This window comes from Capsicum annuum, chromosome 7 (assembly GCF_002878395.1).
Source record: "Capsicum annuum cultivar UCD-10X-F1 chromosome 7, UCD10Xv1.1, whole genome shotgun sequence".
In the NCBI taxonomy this organism is placed as follows: domain Eukaryota; kingdom Viridiplantae; phylum Streptophyta; class Magnoliopsida; order Solanales; family Solanaceae; genus Capsicum; species Capsicum annuum.
This window is the reverse complement of record NC_061117.1, coordinates 158,030,804-158,042,173: the sequence shown is the minus strand read 5'-3', so window position 1 is coordinate 158,042,173 and position 11,370 is coordinate 158,030,804.

The following is an 11,370-nucleotide window of genomic DNA, read 5'->3' as shown; positions in this document are numbered from 1 at the left end:
GAGTGAATCCAAGGATGGGGACTCACCTTCCAGTAGAGGGTGTGATCCTTAGAAGCATTCCTTGTGTTCCAAAACTATATAGCCATTGTAGGTTGAGACATCAGACTGCCAGATTGAGGGTTGATGAGGTGTTTTACCTGCCAGATTGAGGATACCACCATTCTCATTTAGAGTACCTGTCAGATTGAGGGTGACTCTTCAGCTTATCTTTACCCATGGCATGGTACTGACACTATTCTAGTTAGGGTTATAGGTTGGACCCCAATAAGTTCAGAGAGGGGCATATCGGTTAGATGATTACTTTCCACAGTTTTAGTTTCAAACTCAGTATAGAACTCAGTTCAATTCAATAGAATAAGGACTGTCATAAATAGTCACCTAGTTATCACTAACTTAGTTATCAGTAATTCCAGCTATCAATTACTCAATTATCAGAACTCAATATTTTATTCCAGTTATAGTCTAAGTTACAGTATCAGTTACAGTCCTAGTTACAGTCTCAGTTATAGTCTCAGTAACTGTCTTAGTTACAGTCTTAGTCATTGTCTTAGTCGAGTAATCAGATCAGTAACTCAGTTCAATTTCAGGTTTTCTTAACCATAACTACAGTTATTAGTAATTCAGTTATCAATATTTCAGTACCTTAGTTTATATACTATTTCATAATTATGTTATACGTTTGGTCTTGCATTCTTAAATAATATAGTTTTCACGAATTCATGCTCAGTTATCTCATGTTACTCAGTCAGTCCTTACCTCATATGTATAATACTCTACAATTTCAGTCCAGTTATACAGACTAATTACAGTTTAGTCTTACATGCCTAGTATTCAACTATCAGATATTTAGTTAATCAGATAAGTTAGTATGTTTATGCATTCATGTTCTGTATGATTGTACATTAGATCCTCAATTTATGTCAGTTCCATCACCTAGTCTTAGACCCAGTATTCATACAGTATCCATGTCTTATATATTCCAGCTTTAGTTATACTTATATAATTAAATCAAGTTTACAGAAACTAAGTGTAGAGATTCACCATCTTATCAGAGAATTTTTTTCACTTATGCTTTAAGATATTTTAGTTTTCAGTTTATTCTATCTTATTGGTGAGTCTACTTATACTTAGCATAGATGTTTTATGATTGCGTATGAAATCAGTTTTACTTATTGCATTCACCCCTGCATACTCAGTATATTCCAGAAGTATTGATCCACATATATGTCTATGTACTACATTGTCTCATAATGTAGGTATCAGTTATAACCTGCACATCACGATCAGACAGTTACAGATTTTAGCCAACAAGTGATGAGTTCTTTTACTTTGGGAACTCCAGACAGTTTTAGTTCTAGTACAATTCATTTACTTTCATGTGTATTGATTAGTAGTAGTTGGAGGTATGTACCAGCTATCTATAGTTAGTATAGTAGAGACTTCATAGATGTTAGTCAGAGTCAGTCATGTAATTTTAGTTTCATCCTTCAGATTTATCAGATTATAAAGGTTTATCAGTATTGTATCTATTTTAGATTTTCAATATAAATATGTTTCTGTATAGCAAAACAACTATTAATTATGTTATAATTTAGTTGCTTAATAGTATGTCATTTTATGGGTTAGCTTTAGAGCACTTGTAGTTCCAAGCACCGTGTGACGACTAGGGGGGTAGTCTCAGGTTGTTACAAACTTGGAATCAGAGCATAGAGTTCAAGTTTCCTAGGGTATCTATGAAGCCGTGTCTATTAGAGTCTTACAGAATGTTACGAATACGTCTGTACTTTTCTTTGAGAGGCTACAAGGTATTTAAGAAATATTTCTCTTCTTTCAATTATTAGATTGTGCAGTAGAAGTATTATCTAAGAAATTTGTGTAGATCCTCATCTTTCTCTATTCATGCTAAATCTGCCTTAGTTTTGAGGTGACAGAAATAGTGAAGCTTAAGTTCTTCTAGACAGTGTTTCATCGCCAATCCCTACAGACAGTTATAGGATTGCATGTTGGCTCAAAAAGTAACCCATCAGTACCTCTGTGTTCTAAAGTTTGAAATATTTCATTTATGTTCATGAAAATCATGTATTCAGCCAAAGTTAGATGTGCTTTTAGATTTCCTTCTCAAAATCCCTTTTACAGTATGTTATTTAGAGTTAGAAGTATGAACCCAAGAGTTTAGCAGTAGTAGAGTTGGGATAGCGTTATCCAGATTGAGCAGATTATATATTCATGGGGCTAGTTGTATGAAAAGTGAATCAATAGGCTTGAACAATATATTCAAGTCTTTAAGTTTGTTGATTCAAGATAAAGTATGATGGTGTGGATAAATTTATCATTCATGTGTATTATTATACCCCAGACTATAGAGTAAAGTGCTTGTAGTTCAGTTTAGAGTTTAGTAAAGTGGTCACACACTTATGATGATGGCTTAAAGATAAGGGGTAGATGAAAGAACAAGTAACCAAGTCAGGCTATCAGATTTTAGTAGTAGTTCTAGTATGTGTAGAAAAGCAGTAAGGAAGGACGATTCCCAATCTATTCTTATCTTAGTGCAAAATTTTTCGGTCATCACGATATTTACTCATGCCTAACATGTCATCTCCATCATTACAGCTCATATTCATGCACTTTATAGAAAAACTATGTACACTTTCAGTTTCTAGTATGAGGAGTTTTAGTTCACTCAGCAGTACAAATCATGTTCCATGAAATCATGAACTCCAAACTCAGGTCATACAGCTCATGAATCATGTACCCATGCCTTACGGTATGTTCACTTCTAGTGCTCATGCTACACTCTTAATGATCAGTGAGATTCAGATTATGTCATGTATGTCCTCAGCTTAGCTCTCTTTGATGAATTCATGCTTTTGATATTCTATTTCTTAAGCCTCAGTTTAGTGTCAAAGTTATTCTTTTATGTTTCAGGTCCTCATGTTCTAACCTTTCAATGACCTCTTCTTATGTCATGATTAATTGAAATTCTATGTGTTTTTTTTGGGCTAGTGCATGAAAGTTTTAAGGATAGGGGTTTAGAGGAAAATGAGAAAGATGCCTTTGTGGTTGTTTTCCTACAAGTTCACGTGTGGTAATGAAGATAGACTTGAATGTCATGCTGGTGTACAAGTGAAATGTATAGTTGAGTGTAAGATTTCAGTATAATTCAGTTTGTATAGCCAATAATCTAGTCTAGCAGTCAGACAAACAAGTTCCTGTGGTTTTCCATCTTTCCTATTCATGAGGTAATTCAAGTTCATGCAAATTTCGAATTTAGATCAGTTTATGCATATGCATCAGTTTCAGATCCCAGATATTCAGTCATGATTCAGTCCATAAGTTTTCTATGCATCATCTCAGTCTTTCCTTAGTATTTCAGCCAAGTCGGTATCATTCGGGGGACGAAGTATCCCAAGGGGGAGATGTATTATAATACCCTAAGTATTCATGTCCTAAAACTTTAATTTTATTTATGAAATAGGATCCATCTTAAAGCAATAGTTACTCATCAGTTGACTCTCTCATTTCTATTTCAGCCTTATAGCCATTCTCATGTCATTAGATGTATTTAAGAAGTCAATTCAGTTCATGTATCATGTTTCAGAATCAGTTATGCAATCATGTTCCCAAGTCAATCATGTTCAGAATATGATCTTAGTTGCCTTTGTACAGTACTCTTAGTTTAACCAGTCTCATTCGAGGATGAATGTTCCCAAGGAGGAGATAATGTAATACCCAACATTTTTGGGCTAGTCTTTGAACCGTCATTCCTGCGTGTATAAGCTATGATCTAAATGATTCCCATGCAAATATGAGTTTCATTATCTTTCTAATTATGTTTGATTTGCTTTTGAGATGAAAAATGTTCATAAAAATCACTTAGAACAAAGTTGAGCTTAGAGCCTTTGATTCATCCAAAGTTTGGCATTCCATTCTACAAGGGTCTACTTTAAACTTGTATAACTTTTATTATACGTAGAATTTTGCAGTTCAAGATCCACCAAATTTTAGATAATTGAATTAGCTTTCCAACTAAACCAATTTTGCCAAAATTCGATACATGAGCCAAATGTTATGGCATTTTCTGTGAGAGGCAGTAAGCTTATGCAATAGCGATGCGACGCGTCGGCCAGCGCATTACGGAACTATTTCACATGCTAATTCAATTTTTAAAGGGTCTAGGAGAACTTTGGTCACTTCCCCTCACCCAAATTCGTCCATAACACTTAATTTCAGCCCTAAAAAGCAATATACACTCAATTATTTATCTTTTCTCTCAAAGAAAAACCTTAGCCACCTCAAGAACACCCAGAACTTCTTCAATTTTTCTTAAAGAAAAGCAAGAACTCAAGTTTCCTAATTCAAGATTCTTTTAAGATTTTGTTTCCCCTTAAGGTATGTAGGAGTTCATCCATGGGTCCTCTTTTATCCATGAAGCCCAAAAACTCTTTTTTTTTTTTAACTAAAGAATGAATCATCCATTACTATGGTATTTTGTATGTTTAAGAAAGATTGAATTTCATATTTTCATGATGTTTTAATTCAATTCAGCCCATGTATGATTCCATAAAAGATTTTAAATTTCTCATGCTATGAATTTGAATTTTTCATGCTTTATTTAAGTAAATTCCATGATAGATCCTAAATTCATGATGTTTAGCAATTTTCTCATATTTTAAATTCATGCCTTCCACATGTTTGAGGAAATTCCAATATCATGTTAAGTCAATTTCAAGATGAATCCCCAAGATATGAACTTTGCCATGTAACTCTGTTGTTCCATCATGTTTAAGACATTCTTACGTTCAAGCTATGAACTTTACATATTTTGATGAAACATTCATGTCCTATTTCAAGCAAATTACATGTGAATTCTCCAATTTATGATCTTAGTTATGTAATCATGCTATGCTCCTATATTTAAGATATTCCTATGAACAAGTTAATGATCCCCATGTGTTTGGCGTATTTCTCTATATTTAAGTATTAATCTCCACGTGCTTGATAGAATGCCCATATGAAATTGAATAGGGTAATCATGAGATATTATCATATGTTCTCATTCATGTATAAGTCCATAACCTCTAAGTGTTTGATAAAATGTCTCAGTGAATGAATTGTGAACAAATGACTATGGCTATGCTTTTTAAGATTATGCTATGCTTTACTTTTCATGCTATCGAGTTCTGGGGGTATTCAATACCCAAAAATCTAGATATTGACCTAGAGCTACAGTAGTTATAGGATAGTCTTAAAAATATCACAATCAGTAGTTTTCAGTCAGTATAGAACTCAGTGCGTTCAGTCAGACCCTAGAACTCAGTGAACTCAGTCCAGTTCAGTCAGTGAACACGACCAGTCACTGTTCAGTCAAGCCTAGTATAATTTAGAAATCATTTCAGTGTCTATTCAATTGGGAGTAGAATTCAGCATCAAGTAAATCCAAGGATGGAGACTCACCTGCTAGTAGAGGGTGTGATCCTTAGAAGCTATCTTTGTGTTCTATAACTACGTAGCCATCATAGGTTGAGACATCAACCTACCAGTTTGAGGGTTGATAAGGTTTTTTACCTACCAGATTGAGGGTACCACTATTCTTATTTAGAGCACCTGCCAGATTGACGGTGACTCTTCAGCTTATCTTTACCCATGGCATAATATTAACACCCTTCCAGCTGGAGTTATAGGTTGGACCCCAATCAATTTAGAGAGGGCATGTTGATTAGATGATTACTACCCTCAGTTTTATTTTCAAACTAAGTATAGAACTTAGTTCAGTTCTACAGAATTAGGACTATTAGAAATAGTCATACAGTTATCAATAATCGTAGCTATCAGTTACTCAGTTATCAAAACTCAATATTCAGTTCCAATTACAATCTTAGTTACAATCTCAGTTATATTCCTAGTTACAGTCTCAGTTATAGTCTCAATTACCGTCTTAGTTACTATCTCAGTTATAGTCTCAGTTGAGTAATCAGATCAGTAACTCAGTTTAATTTCAAGTTTGCTTGACCATAGTGTACAATTATCAGTATTTTAGTACCTCAGTTTACAAACTATTTCAGAATCATGTTATACGCTTGGTCTTTCATTCTTAAATAATACAGTTTTCACGAATTTATGCTCAGCTATCTCATGTTACTTAGTCAGTCCTTACCTCATATGTATAATACTAGACAGTTTTAGTCTAGTTATTCAGACTAAGTACAGTTCAGTCTTACATGCCTAGTTTTCAACTATAAGATATTTAGTTAATCAGATAAGTTAGTATGTTTATAAATTCATTCTCAGTGTGATTGTATATTCAGATCCTCAGTTTATGTTAGTCTCCATCACATAATTTCAGACCCAATATTCATACAATATCCATGTTTTATCATATTCCAGCTTTAGTTATACTTATATCATTAAAGCAAGTTTACTAAAACTAAGTGTAGAGATTCACCATCTTATCAGAGAATGTTTGTTACTCATCCTTTAAGATATTTCAGTTTTCAGTTTATTCCAGCCTATTAGTGAGTCTACTTACACTTAGCATGCATGTTTTACGATTACGTATGAAATCAGTTTTACTTATTGCATTCATCCCTACAAACTCAGTACATTCTAGAAGTACTGATCCACATATATGTCTATGTGATACATTATCTCACAATGTAGGTATTAGTTACAGCCATCACATTATGATCAGACAATTGTAGATTCCAGTCAGCAGGTATGAGTTCTCTTCGAGAACTCCAGACAATTTTAGTTCATGAACAATTTATTTACTTTCATGTGTATTGATTATTAGTAGTTTGAGGCATGTCCCAGATATCTATAGTCAGTATAGTAGAGGCTTTATATATGTCATTCAGAGTCAGTCATGTAGTTTCAGTTTCATCCTTCAGATTTATCAGATTATAAAGCTTTATCAGTATTGTATCTATTTTTGATTTTCAGTATGATTATGTTTCCGCACAGTAGAATAGCTATTTATTATGTTATAATTTAGTTTCTTAATATTATGCCATTTTATGGGTTAGCTTGGGATAACCTGTGGTTCCAAGCACTGTGTGACGACTAGGGGGTAGTATCGTGTCGTTATAGTATCGGGTGTTCATAAACCTCCAGCACAGAATGATACTTTAAATACAATACATCATTTAAAAAACTGCATGGAAATTCATGATACAAAAACCCAAATCCTAAAATGTATCACTAACTGACAAAAAATATGATTATAGATATGGAAAAATGTTTAACTCATAAGGACAACATGCTCACATGGTTGAATTTATAAATTGATAAATAAGCATTGTTTTAACTGGACATGGTATGGGTGATTGAAATTCCAAGCATGTAATAACATAATTCACATGTGAAAACATATTGGCATTGCTTGAATTCAAAACTACTACGAAAACAAGGATTTAATTCATGATTAACATTGATATTTTCATAAAAGAGGATAAAAGTTAATACTTGACAAAAAAGGGATTTTTTGGAACTCAATGGGTGGAAGGAACCTATTGAGTAAAAACCCACATACCTTAATGACTTAAATTTGAAGAAAAAACCTGGAATTGGATCCTTAAATGCTCGAATCCTTGAGGACAAATTTGAATTTTTGTTCTTGGGAATGGAGAAGGGTTTTACTTATAATTACTGATGGATAATGGTGCAATTAATTCCCCTATTTGGGTTTTAATTTCTATAATGGATGTCTGGGGTGAGGGAGAAAGACCCAAATTTCCCCTTGGACTCTTAATAATAATGCAGGAAAAACCAGCCTCTGCATCATGAAGGTTATCACGGAGGCTCAAATCCGTGACACGCTGCTTATTGCGGAGGCTAAACTCTGTGACATGATCCTTATCACAGATGCTAAACTCTGTGATATGCTGCTAATCGCAAAACCTAACCTCTGTGACACACAGCTTATCATGGAGGTTCAGACTCCGTGACATGCTAATATCGCAGAGGCTTGCTTTCGCCGAGGTCTGGAATCACCTCGAACCTCTTCCAAAAATTTTAAACTCTCCTGCATGACCCTTTTAACATCCATAAACATATTTTAACTCATAAATTAATGTTTCAGACTCGAGAAGGCCAAAAATAAAATCCTTGAATTCTTGGCGTCTTGAAATTTTGCCAAGTCTTTTGTACTTAGTGTAAAATAATGACTTGGATCCATTTAACCATGCAAATAAGAGCTGAAAATGTTTCTAAAACATTATGAGGTATTACACTCCCATTAATTTTAGTCGGAGCCTCCGTGCCACACTTTTATCGTAAAGGTTAACCTTTGTAGCATGCCACTATTACGGAAGTATACTTCCTTGGGATCCCAAAATGACCCTGAACCACTTTCAAAAATTTCAAAATTTTCTCAAAACACCCTTTTAATATTCCTTAACATAATTCAAGTCAAAAATCAATATTACTCACACGAGAGGGTAAAAAATAAAATGATCAAAATTATACGGGGTCTTACAATGTAGATCATCCTAAAGTTATATCACATTCTGAATCACAGCTGAGGCCTTAATATAGTCGCTAGAATATGCTCCACACTAAACCAAAAGAAAAGCACGTCAAGTATCAATACACAAGAAACAACAGTGTACTGGTAGAGTCATCAGCCAACCCAAAATAAAAATATGAATACAAAATCCTAAAATAGTACAAAAAGACAACCATGAACCCTATCATGAAAACCTACTTCAAATTCATAACACTTAATCTTGTAATAAGTACAACATAAAGTTTAGTCAATATGAGTCAACAAGGATTACACGTTAAGTCAAGCTATGACCACCAACAAGACACTAAGTCAACAACCATGACACAAAAATCATGTAGTTTATGCCCCAAGTAAACAAGTAATAAACAACACAGTGTTATGCCACAACTTGCAATTAGCCCTGACCACTCAATGATCCACAAGAATAACAAATATCATGAATTTAGATTTACATAGAAAAATCACCCTTAGCAATTAAATACATAATACAATTCACTCAAGGAACCAACAAAATAATAACAACTCTTAAAATTTTTTAACTCAAAAAACTAGTATAATCAAGAAAACACATATTCTCCAGTTCACTTAAGGAACTATCACACTCACATATACCTTATACATACATACTAAAGGGTCTTATGGTCTCCCACTAGTCATGACCTGTAGGTGACGGGCTCTTGTACATGTACCAAATCTCAGACATCAAGTGCCTACCAATTTTATTTCAACCAATCTCATGAAGATGTTCAAATACTGGAACATTCTACAGTAATGACGAATATCATAATAATCACAACTACAATGAATATAAAACAACACTTGAAAGAAACAACACCATGCGATTCACACTTAGGATATCAAAAAATCATTAACTTTCTTGATCATGCATTGTACAAGCAATACTAAGAAATAAATTTCATATACTCATAAAATAAATTGAGTTTCAACATTATTAAAACCATCACCTACCTTAATCTAAGCCTCAACTGCTCTAGGAAATTTGAGCTTTCCTTTTTCTTTCAACCCGAATTATTTGTGGTCTAAAAATAGCATTATAATACATAATCAATCAAATGACTAGCAACATCGGTGATTACAACCTAATTCCAAACTCCGAGACCAATTTCATAATTATTCCCCCTATTTAGGACTTTTCCATCATAAATTCACCTTAAAACTATCAATTTCATGATTACAGTAGTAAATTATATTCATAAAAAAGTAAATAAACAACTTTTAACTAAAATCCAAAGGCTTTACACTTAATTTACCCCCTTGAACCTGAAAATTTAGTTAGGTCAAGTTAAAATCTCTCCAAGACTCGTAAACTAGTGATTCTAAAATTTAGGAACTGAAAAACTAGTTAATAAGGCTAAATAACTTACTTTTACGAAGAATTTTAATGAAAAATAGGGGAAAATAGCCCCAAATTGCCCTATCCCTTCCATAAATGAGTGTATAAATAATAAATCATTTTGAAGAAATTTCTGCATAGAATAATGATTTACCCTGCTATATCAAACTGGTACCTTTATAGTGGCATCACTATAGTAGAATTCGCCTACTATAACAAGATTGACTGGCATTAAGTCCCCCCTACAACGAGAATTTCTCTACTATAGTAGTAGCCCCACAACGGCTTGCCACCCGTTATAGCAGATGTTCCGAGGTAAAAACTCGAGATTGCTCTCAGATTTTTCTTTTTTGTTATGCACCCTCAAACCATGAAATTTCAGACTAAACCCTTCATGTCAAGTATGATATCATGAGTTCTATTTACCCAATTTACTTCCAAAAAACACTTTAATTATTATCATCTTAGCTAATATAAAATCATGCTTACTTTATTATATTTCTCAATTTATTCCCAAGTTTTCCTTGACTATACCGTGCTTGATTTTATCTACGGCTAGCATAGTTTGAAATTTTTAACTTTCAATTTCAAAAAAAAAATATAGCTCAAATATTTGCAAGATAACTTTTCTATAAAGACGAAAAGGGCCGTTACAACATGGCTCAAATAATGGAAGATATATTTGTGCATTCAGAGCAATTTACTATATCTACAGCTAATGATATAGGTGTGAAATAAATCTAATTTAAGAAGCTCAAAAGATCATGACCATGCTATCAACTTGTGACTCGGCAAGTATCTGTAGATATCTAATCATTCTTAACAATGGTAAATAATTACGATCAAATTATGCAAACACCATAGCCTTAGAATTTAGTAACTTTGTGAACAACACCTACGATCATTACCATTTATTTGCATTACATATTATAATTAGTAGATTAAATATCTACTACCAACTCTCTGTTGAATTAGATAATGCTCATACTAATAATAGTAATAGTTAACTCAATAGCTTGTCAATACTAAGTCCCTGTGGGATTGATAAAATTAATTATTTAACAATCACTTATTACTTTCAACTATGTAAAGTTTTGTGTGTTTTGGGAGGATGATCAGCTAGTCTCTTTTTTGGGACATCTAAAACTTTGCCACCTTTAGCTTAAAACTTGAAGTACAATCATAGCCAGTGGAATTGCTATAACATTAATGTCCCGCCTGGTAGGGGACATACAACGAGGATTTCTTGAGCACCTACTAAACTTATGCATTATATCTCATGCTAAAGATATAATAAGCAATGGATTATTTAAGAAACTTTGTATGCATATATTAGATCATATATATATAAATTGGAGGGTTCCATTACAAGATATGTATAATTGATAATAACTCTAAGTCTAGAAACACTGTAAAAAATTCATGTCTGCATAAATGAACTATTTCACTGGACAATCTAATTGTCATCTAAAACCAAACATATATTAAAAGAAAATATCACTACATAAGAATG